This window comes from Limulus polyphemus, unplaced genomic scaffold (assembly GCF_000517525.1).
Source record: "Limulus polyphemus unplaced genomic scaffold, Limulus_polyphemus-2.1.2 Scaffold3498, whole genome shotgun sequence".
Taxonomy (NCBI): Eukaryota; Metazoa; Arthropoda; class Merostomata; order Xiphosura; family Limulidae; genus Limulus; species Limulus polyphemus.
In genome coordinates this window covers 95,964-105,823 of record NW_013669108.1, presented here as the reverse complement: position 1 = coordinate 105,823, position 9,860 = coordinate 95,964, and positions in this window count along the sequence as shown.

The following is a 9,860-nucleotide window of genomic DNA, read 5'->3' as shown; positions in this document are numbered from 1 at the left end:
ATAAACTAGTATATTTCTAACTAACTAGATAACGGTTATGTAAGTATGAAAATAACAAATTGTTTAACAAATATTACACTCATAAGCATCTTACCAAATGTTTGTGATTCATGAAACCATTTTCGAAATTAATTCCGCTTTTGGAGAACCTTTGTGTGTACAATTTTTTACATCATTGCTGTACTTTATTCACTGCTGTTACAGTTATTATCGGGTAGTGGCAATTAGGTGTTCTATTCTAGCCACTAGCGGCTTGTAATTTTCTTAACTTGTCATTATTAATTCTTACGCTTCTAAATATATCGCAGAAATATTGGTGATGTTAGTTCTATAGGTAAGCTGCTGCTTGTCCGAAGATAAAGCAGTTGCCTTGTGTACTTTATGTTTTGTTTATGTGTGTGTTTACACAACAAAAAGCTATATTATGTATAGTAGAAAAAAGCAGCTGAAAGTTTAGCTGAAGCATCTATAGGGTGAAGTGATAATCTCTATATTGCGCAGTCTGAGAAAGACTTGCTTCTTTGCTGTTCCGACTGAGATTGTACTAAGTGGAAAGCCTCGTACTTTAAAACAGCTGCAGCAAAACTCTCATCGAACGCCCAAACCCATTGCACGTCCAACTGCTCAACCAGATGATCAATGCTGCGACCAATTAAACGCGATAGACAACAAAGCGATGTCACACGGCTTAAACAGTTGGTCCTTTCCCACCTTCATAGTCTCCTTTAAAAGCACAAGGGTAAATGAGAATTCGGAGGTTTTGTCAGCTGTCAGTGGGTATGGTACAGCTTAGTTTAATTAATTTTCATTTCTGTTAATCCTGATATTTTCGCATAAAGATTGTTAGAAGTAGTTTTCTTTTTTTATTTGGTATATATCTAAATGTGTCATCGATATATTTTTTTACTGTTCTTACTATTGCAAAAATTGGTTATACATAGCAAGTATGTAAACGTAACTATTTGTAATACTTTTTATTCATTTCTATTTTTTTGACACGCTTCTTGATATTAGTTTTAGATTTTACCAGAAAAACGGGAGCTCAAAAATAAATATTACAAAATTTATTCACTACAAGTCATTTTCCTCATAAAATCGAGGTTAGGCATAACATGATTGATTTTATAAGCAGACAGTTGAAAAATCAGTTTTGCACTAGCATGTAATTTAAAGAACGACTTTCTTGGTAATCCAACCCGCTGATTTTGAAGTTACATATAAGTTAAATCTTTTCTGTTGTAATAGCAATACTTGGTAAATACAAAAAATAATAGCTGTTTAGAAAGTAAATCTTAATTCTTCATATGAAATTGTTATTTTCAATTATTTTTCTGTTTGTAAATTTCGGTTTGAATTAGGAAAGTGATACTTGTATTAGAATTTCCAAACATAAAGATGTCTTAAATTACCAAATTTTTATTATATGATGAAGAGGATACTGAAATAAAAACTCATTCTACAAGTAAAAACAACTTGAGCTCTAGAAAAACTGCTTGTCTTACCAATGTTTCGGCTTACGATTACTTCTGGATAAAAAGTTTTTTCAGCTTGTTACAAAGTTAGTACTAGGTGTAGTCCAGAAATGTTGGTAAAACAATTTTTCTGGAGCTCCAGTTGTTTTTACTTATAAAGGTGTATAACTTAACAAACAGCTTTCACTATACTTTGTAGGCCAATAAGCAGCCCATAACGTGTGTTGACACAAATTCGGTACATGTGGTGGGCAGAGCACAGATAGCCCATTGTGTAACTTTGTGCTTAACTTTAAAACAAACAAACAGACACAAATTATGCTCTAGAAAATGAGGCCTAGTAATCGGCAGCATATTTCAAATTTTAACACTGTTTATATTATTGAATATTTAGTATGAGAATGTATCATAATAGTCTACATTATAGAATATTTAGTATGAGAATGTATCATACTAGTTTACATTATAGAATATTTAGTATGAGAATGTATCATACTAGTTTACATTATAGAATATTTAGTATGAGAATGTATCATACTAGTTTACATTATAGAATATTTAGTATGACAATGTATCTTACTAATTTATATTGTTAAATGCTTAGTGTGGCAATGGATCATACAAGTTTACATTACTGAATACTTAGTTTGACAATGTATCATACTAGGTTATATTGTTGAAAGCTTAGGATGACAATGCATCATAATAGTTTATGTTGTTGAATGCTTAGGATGACAATGTATCATACTAGATTATATTGTTCAATGGTAAGAATGATAATGTATCATACTAGGTTATATTGTTGAAAGCTTAGGATGACAATGCATCATAATAGTTTATGTTGTTGAATGCTTAGGATGACAATGTATCATACTAGATTATATTGTTCAATGGTAAGAATGATAATGTATCATACTAGTTGATATCGTTGAATGCTTAGAATGACAACGTATCAAACAATCCGAAATATACCAGTCCAACCGTCAAAACGTTGAACAATGTTTACATATTGTTTGGTGTACAAAGCCAATGTTTTCGCCACTTTTTCATAAGTAAGAACTTGATGTATTGAATGCCAAGTTAATTAGCATGTTTTATTTTTCATATGGTAACATAACTATTTAATATACATTACAAAAGGAATAAATTACGTAAGTAACTCGATTTTATATTCGTTTCATTTTGTTTTCAAAACGCATTAACTTTGAAACATTATTTTAACTCTTTAAGCTGTAATTGCAAAAAAAAATCACGATTTTATAACTATTATACGTTTTCAACTATGTCAATATAGGTGCCTTAAAATCGAAAATTTTGCCTAAATTTATTGGTTATAGTAGATCCAACGCTTTGCTAATACTTTAGAGAAGAGTAAAAAAGAGTTAATACCATTGTGGAAAGAAAAAAGTAAAATAAATTAATTAGCGACAAACGAAGATACTTGAATTTATTCACTTGATACCATAATTTTAAAAATTCAATATTTTATAACGTCGCTTTATCAAGAGTTATATCAAGAAAAAATTTCAAGATATTAGTCAAAAATGGTGAATATCCAAAAAGGCAAGGTGTTTATACAAAATATGTTGTGTACATAGATATATATAGTATATAGTCATTCCATGTTTTTACATTTATTTACTCCATATTCTGCCTAATAGGTTTCTATTTCATTCATTTCCAACTACATAATGCAACGACATATTATTTAAAAGATGTATGTATTTGAAACATATATAGCTACTCATATGTATAGTATTCTGATTAATAATGCTACATATGTGAATAAAATCTTTGAGCATTGGCTCATATGGCACAGCACACGCTTTGTGTGCGGAAGATCGAGAACTTAATCTGTCTATATTCTTTTGTTAAACAGTGTCTTAGTTATCAAATAATTTTAATGCATATATCGTATGCGAAGAATGAGTATCTTCCCTAGTTTCGTATAACAATGTAACATACTCGTTTTTATTATTAAATATTTAATACGACAACGTAACAGAACTGGACCGCTGATCACGCTTTTATAGACACATAACAATTGACGTTAGTCTACCGGGGGTATCGTTGTCAAAGTCCCCGTATTTGAACTGACTGTTCGAAGACATTGGTCATTAAAGTCTATCAAAGTGACAATCAATAGAAATATGTTTGTCAATAACAAAAACATGGCCGCCAACTATACTGAGGAAATGGACGGTTGGAATGCCTTTAAAGCGCAAAATTCATCAGTTTTCGTACCATTCAAATGATGTCTTTAACACTAGTCATGATACAAGAATCTCCAACCATACCATTTGAAGAAAGTAACAGAAATTGCCATACGGCTTTTCGAAAACCGTTAACGTCATATGCAAACAGAAAAATAGATCTTCAATGCTGCTTCGAACGTGAAATGTGAATAATGATTTGGTATTCTCAACCTGAATTGCACCTTATATGACACAAGGTTCAGGCATAGCCATTCCTAATTTAAGGAAGGCAACCAGCTAGCAGCACTCTCCACTTAAGCAGCTTCTTTTATCCGAATACTGATACCGAGTATCACATTTAAAATTTATATAGCTAAAAGTGCAGCATATCACGGCTCAACCTTTGATTTCCATTCTGCTACCCTGTAACCTAATCATTAAGCCGCTCACAGCCCCGTGGTTAAAAAAATAAAACAATAATGAATACTTGGACATATCGTATTATGAGATATTTAATTTTAGTATAATTCACTTCTCCTTTTATAGTAAGCGTTTCTTCTTGGCGCGAAATTTGTTTGGTGACCAATTAGTAGTATTCTTTAATAACCAGGTTAGATTTATTTAGTTAAGGCATCGTTTAAACTGCAAGAGATAAAAATTTTCTGATGTCTAAGGATAAAAATCTTCTAAATACTCATTGGTTATAAGAGGATAAAATTTAATTTAATTTATAACGTTCTACTTTAATATTTTGACCTCGTACCTTTAGCAAATGTTATTAGAGCAAAATCGAAGAGCATCCAGCTGATTGTTATTATATGTTTCATTTGACAAAGGTTCTAAGACTGGAAATGATACCAGGATCATTTACAATCTACCAGAATGATCCTGGCAATTAAGGAAATAATGGTTCTAGAAAGTCTCTTTTTAAACCATTTTCTTTTGTACTTGAGAAAGGTGTATTTATTACAACGCTAATAAAAGTTTGCCTATCCAATATAAGCTAATTATATTTGATACTAAAGCTAGTTCCTGCAGAAGTATCTGCTGTATTGCTTAACTATCGTTCTACACTTCGTTTTTTATTATTTTTCTTTAATCGTTCAATCACATTATGATGATTTAATTTTGTATTATAATATCTGATACTTTGTTATGCTAATAGCTCCTGAAAAACTTATATGTTCTATATGAGATAAGGATATATCTTGTTCGATGTTCAGTTTCGAAATGTCTTGTAATTTTTATTGTTATTATTATAAAACCGCTTTCTTAACTATTACAAGATATTAGCTGGTCAATTCATAACGTAATATAACATTAAGTTTTTATATTACGTTTCTGTTCAATTAATAAAATGTATTGTGCTGCATAGTGTTGAACTTTATTTTGCATGAGTTCAATTAACAATTTAATTTTCCTGGATATTAAAAGTTGTTCTATTGTTACCAAAATAATAGAAATAAATTAATACTCTCTTTTTGACTAATTCACGTTGTTAGTATAATCATGAGTGATCTGTAATACCGGAAAATGTCCTCGTCCACGGAAAGTGCAAACGAGCTGCCGTACACACTCCCTAAAACACTTGAGAACTAGGCTTCTGGTGGTGACAGCTGTGGAAGTGGACGTTCATTTAAACAAACATCGAAACTATTTCAAGCGAAAGAGGAATCTATTTTACATGGTTGCTCGTTTGTTCTTGACAAACAGCATCGATAACCCCAAAATGATTTTCCGTTGACATATCTGAAGCCTGTTCAAATAGCTAAGTACGAAAGCTGACTTTTTGAAGGGATAAGCAAATATCGAGTACAATATATTTTCAATTGTGCAAGATAGTTTCAATTTTATCTAAACAGTGATAATAAATATTAATAGTAATAAAAACTATTCCATTAACTACGGAATGCCATGCTAAGCAAAGTACTATTTTCGTATTTTATAAATAAAGTGCTAAATAGGAAATTTTTTTAAACTAAGGAACTATACTTCGTGCATGTGACCATTAATAGTATCTCGCTATTGTCTATCACAGTTTAGCTCTGCAGTTTAAGTCTCATTCATTGCGTAGCTGACTAACTCTAAATTAACTTTTGATATCCCCTTTTTCATACTGAAACCAAGCTCGTTATTAACAAGTCTAAAACATACGCAATATAATGATTTTATAATTTCTGGATGAGATACTCTAATACATTATTTCAACAATTGATATAGATAAAGAGATTGCGCACATTCTAAGAAAATATAGAAATTTCCAGATAAATATTAAATTTCAACAATAGACTAGTCTACATACGTATTACACGCAACATTTATTCTTATCCTTTCGACCTTAATCCAATTCTTGTCTTCATTCTCCATATGTTCCAGTCTTGTGCATCATTTCTAGTTGCACTGACGTCCGTCATGTCCCTTTCCACCACATCCCTCCATCGTAATCCTTCTTCTTATACTTTTTTGTTCCTCCACTGGAATTACCAATGCTCTTCTCACTGCACATCCTTTTTCACTTCTTACTAAATGTCCTAACCATCTCAGTGTTGCTTCTCTTGCTCTTTCTTTGATCTTACAGACTCCATCTCTTTTTCTGATATAATCACTCGCTATTCTTTCTCTCAAAAATATTCCTAGCATTTATCTTAACATTCTCATCTCATTTCTTTCTAAAATACCCTCCTTATTTCTTTTTATGATCTAAATTTCTGCTCCATAAAGTATGACTGGCCTACTTATTGTTTTGTAAATTTTGCTTTTAAGCTCCAGCGGTATTTTCCTGTTGAGAATCACCACTGACACTTCCCTTCACTTACTCCATCTTACTTTTGCTCTTTCCCTCACTTCCACTTTGCAGCCTTCTTCCACACTAATGTTGGAGTCTAAATACCTAAATTTATTTGACTGTTTTATATCAAAGTTATTACTGTATTTCATCTGCAACGCTTCCCCTCTCTGCTGCCTAGCATTACCTCTGTTTCCCCGGTGTTTAATTTTAACCATCCATATCTTTACAGATTTCTCTGCGACATCCTGCACCTCACCTGCAATCCTTCTTCTGTCTCAGCTGTTATAATCAAATCTTCCAAAAGCATTCCTCTCTTTGCCTCCTCACACATCCATCACTATCACACAAACAGGAAAGGACATGAAGCAGCTGATCCTTGATGTAAACCTGCTTTTACTTCGAATTTTTCTGTTCTTTCTTGTCTTATTCTTACTGTTATCTTTACTCCATCATACATTATTTTCACTATCATTAACAACTTCTCTTGGACTCCCTTCTTCCTGAGACACGATGTTTCATGACACTCTATTGTACTCTTTTTTTTTTTTTTCAAATCCGCAAAGCACCAATACAGCTTCCTGTTTCCCCACTATAAAATTTTACTGCAGCTGCTTGGCTATGATTACAGCATCCACTGTTCCATTCTCAGCATAAAAAGCACACTGCATTTAATTGATCTGCACAAGTTCTCTTAAACTATATTCTAGTGCCCCTTCAATCACTTTCAAAATATGTTTAGATAGTTTCATGCCTCTATAATTTTCACAGTTTAGTATTTCTCCTTTTTGTTTGCATATATGGACAGTGTGCTTTTCTCCCAATCTGAAGGTATTTCTTCTTCTTCCCATACTTCCTGCAGAAGCTGCCATACCCATTCAATGCCCTCCTCTTCCAAAGCCTTTATCATTTTCACTACCACTCCTGATGGACCACTCATTTTCCAAAGTTTCATTTTGCCAGTGGCTCTATTCACCTCCAGCCTTCTGACTTCTTCCACTAGACCTTCCACAACTGCCATTTCTTTAAAAAAAAATCTCTAATTTTTTACATTTATCAGTTATTAATAACACTCTTTACATTTTTTTAAATGTACTTTTCATCAACTTGAATAAAACCATGTTTGTTATTTATTATATTTATTTCTCCAACATCTGTTTTAACTTGTTCTCTTGATTTGCTATCCTGTATATTGTCTGCTCTCCTTCCAGTGTTCCCAGATATTTATACCACTCTTTCCAGGCTTCACTTTTTGCTGTGGCAAGTACTTTCTTTGCTTTCTTCTTTCATTCTCAATATCTAGTACTTGCATATTCATCACCACTATTTGTCATGCCTGTAAACGCCTCTATCTTTTCTTTTATTGGCTCTTGCACCTTTTCATTCCACCACCATGTCCTTTTCTTTCTTCCACCAGTATTGCTTGTATCTTATTTCATTCCTTATTCTATCTTCCCCTCTGCTCTTTCCAGATCTACTCTCCCCTGCATATATTCTTAATCTTGCTATTTCATTTTTGTATTCAGTAATCTATGTCTTGAATGTCCAGACTTTTATACTCTCTTTTTCCCCCTACTTATGCTCTTTTCCTACCATCACGTTTGCAACCAATAGTCTATGGTGGATCACTACTGCCTCTCTTGGAATCACTTGGCAGTCGACAATAGTTCTCCTCTCTCTCTGTCTCTCTTTTAATAGCACATAATCAATTTGAGTTTTATATTGTCCACTTTTGTAAGTAGCAAGATGTTCTTCCATCTTCTGACAACTTGTGTTGGCAACATACATACACATCTAAAACATCAGACATTTCCAGCAACATTTATCTCTTCTTTTTCCTACTTTCATGCCCTTTTCCTCCATGGACTTCATCAAAACTTTCTTACCCTTCCCCCACATGGCAGTTCAGATCTCCTCCAACAATTATTGCCTCTGACTAGTCTTTTATCAGGTCTTCAAGACTTCTTCAAATTCATCCTTCTCTTCCTCTGAACATCTTCACTGTGGTTCATATGCTGATAATAAATTTATCATTTCAGCCCCAAGTACTATTTTCACATCCATAAATCTGTCATTTATTCTTTGGACCTCATTATTTTTCCTTTCAGAACTCCATTTAAAATTATGCCTACTTTTTGCGCTTTTACCACTGTAAAACACTTGTAGCCATCATCTAGCAATCTTGAATTTCCCTTCTATTCTGTTATCTGTACATATAATTCTCTTATTTTCCTTCACCCCATTACATCTACCATATCGTGTCCCTTTCCTGTAAAACTTCCAACATTCCATGTGCCAATTCTGACAATTCCTTCTTTCTTCATTATTTCCTCTACTAACTTCTTTAGCCACAGCCGTGGACTTTGAGGAACCCTTGCCCATTTCTCACAGCATCCGGGGATTGTTGGTGTTCATTGCTTCCAAGGTACACTCTAGCTCTATACTGATTCCTAGTAGACTCGAAATTAATATTGTGATTTTGGCCAGGGTTTTTACATCTGAGTGGTCAACCCTGATGGTAAACCTCCTCTTTATCTAGGCTGGGACCAGCGTGCTCAGTTGTAATAAGCTTGAATAAATTATACTGCATGCAACAATTAAAAGTATACAAACTTTATATACTAGCAGAGGATTTTATGTATGGTATTTTGAAATGTATTTTATTAATATGGTACTCACATATGTATATAGAAATTTTTGATGCTACTAATGTATTTAAACAACCTGTCTGGCTGAATAATTCGCAAGAATAAATCAGTACCATCATTATTGTATATTCTTGAAATTTCTATGTAAATATAGAATCACTGTGTTAGTAAAAGACATTTCAAAACACCGTATGCATAATATTGTTACGACAGCGGAAGTCACGTGACGCTTGTAACACATCATGAAAGATCATGTCTGTTCCTGTCAGCTCTATTCTTCTCTATGCGCCCTCTATTTTTGTACATATAAGACTGGCAAGAAGTGACGATATAGATAATTGCAGACAGTAGAGATAGAGATGGACAATTGAGTCAAGCGCAGTAGTAAGAAAAGGTAGTAAGAATCGTTCGTTGTGAATTATAGCATGTGTTTAAGTTAAAGTGATTGTGGCCTAATTAAGGAAGGGATAGTCGAAAAATCAGATAGTCCCTGTTCAGCTCCCGTCGTGTTAGTCCAGAAGAAGGATGGGATCCAGTGTTGCTGTGTGGACTTCAGGGCTCTTAACAGTATAACCGAAAAAGACTCATACCCACTGCCAAGAATTGACGATACTCTTGATGCCCTAAGTAAAGGCAGGTGGTTTTCAACTCTGGACTTAAAGTCGGGTTACCATCAAGTGAAAATAGCTGAAGCAGATAAATCTAAGACTGCATTTAGTTATGGCTAAGGTCTCTGGCAATACCATGTGATGCCATTCGG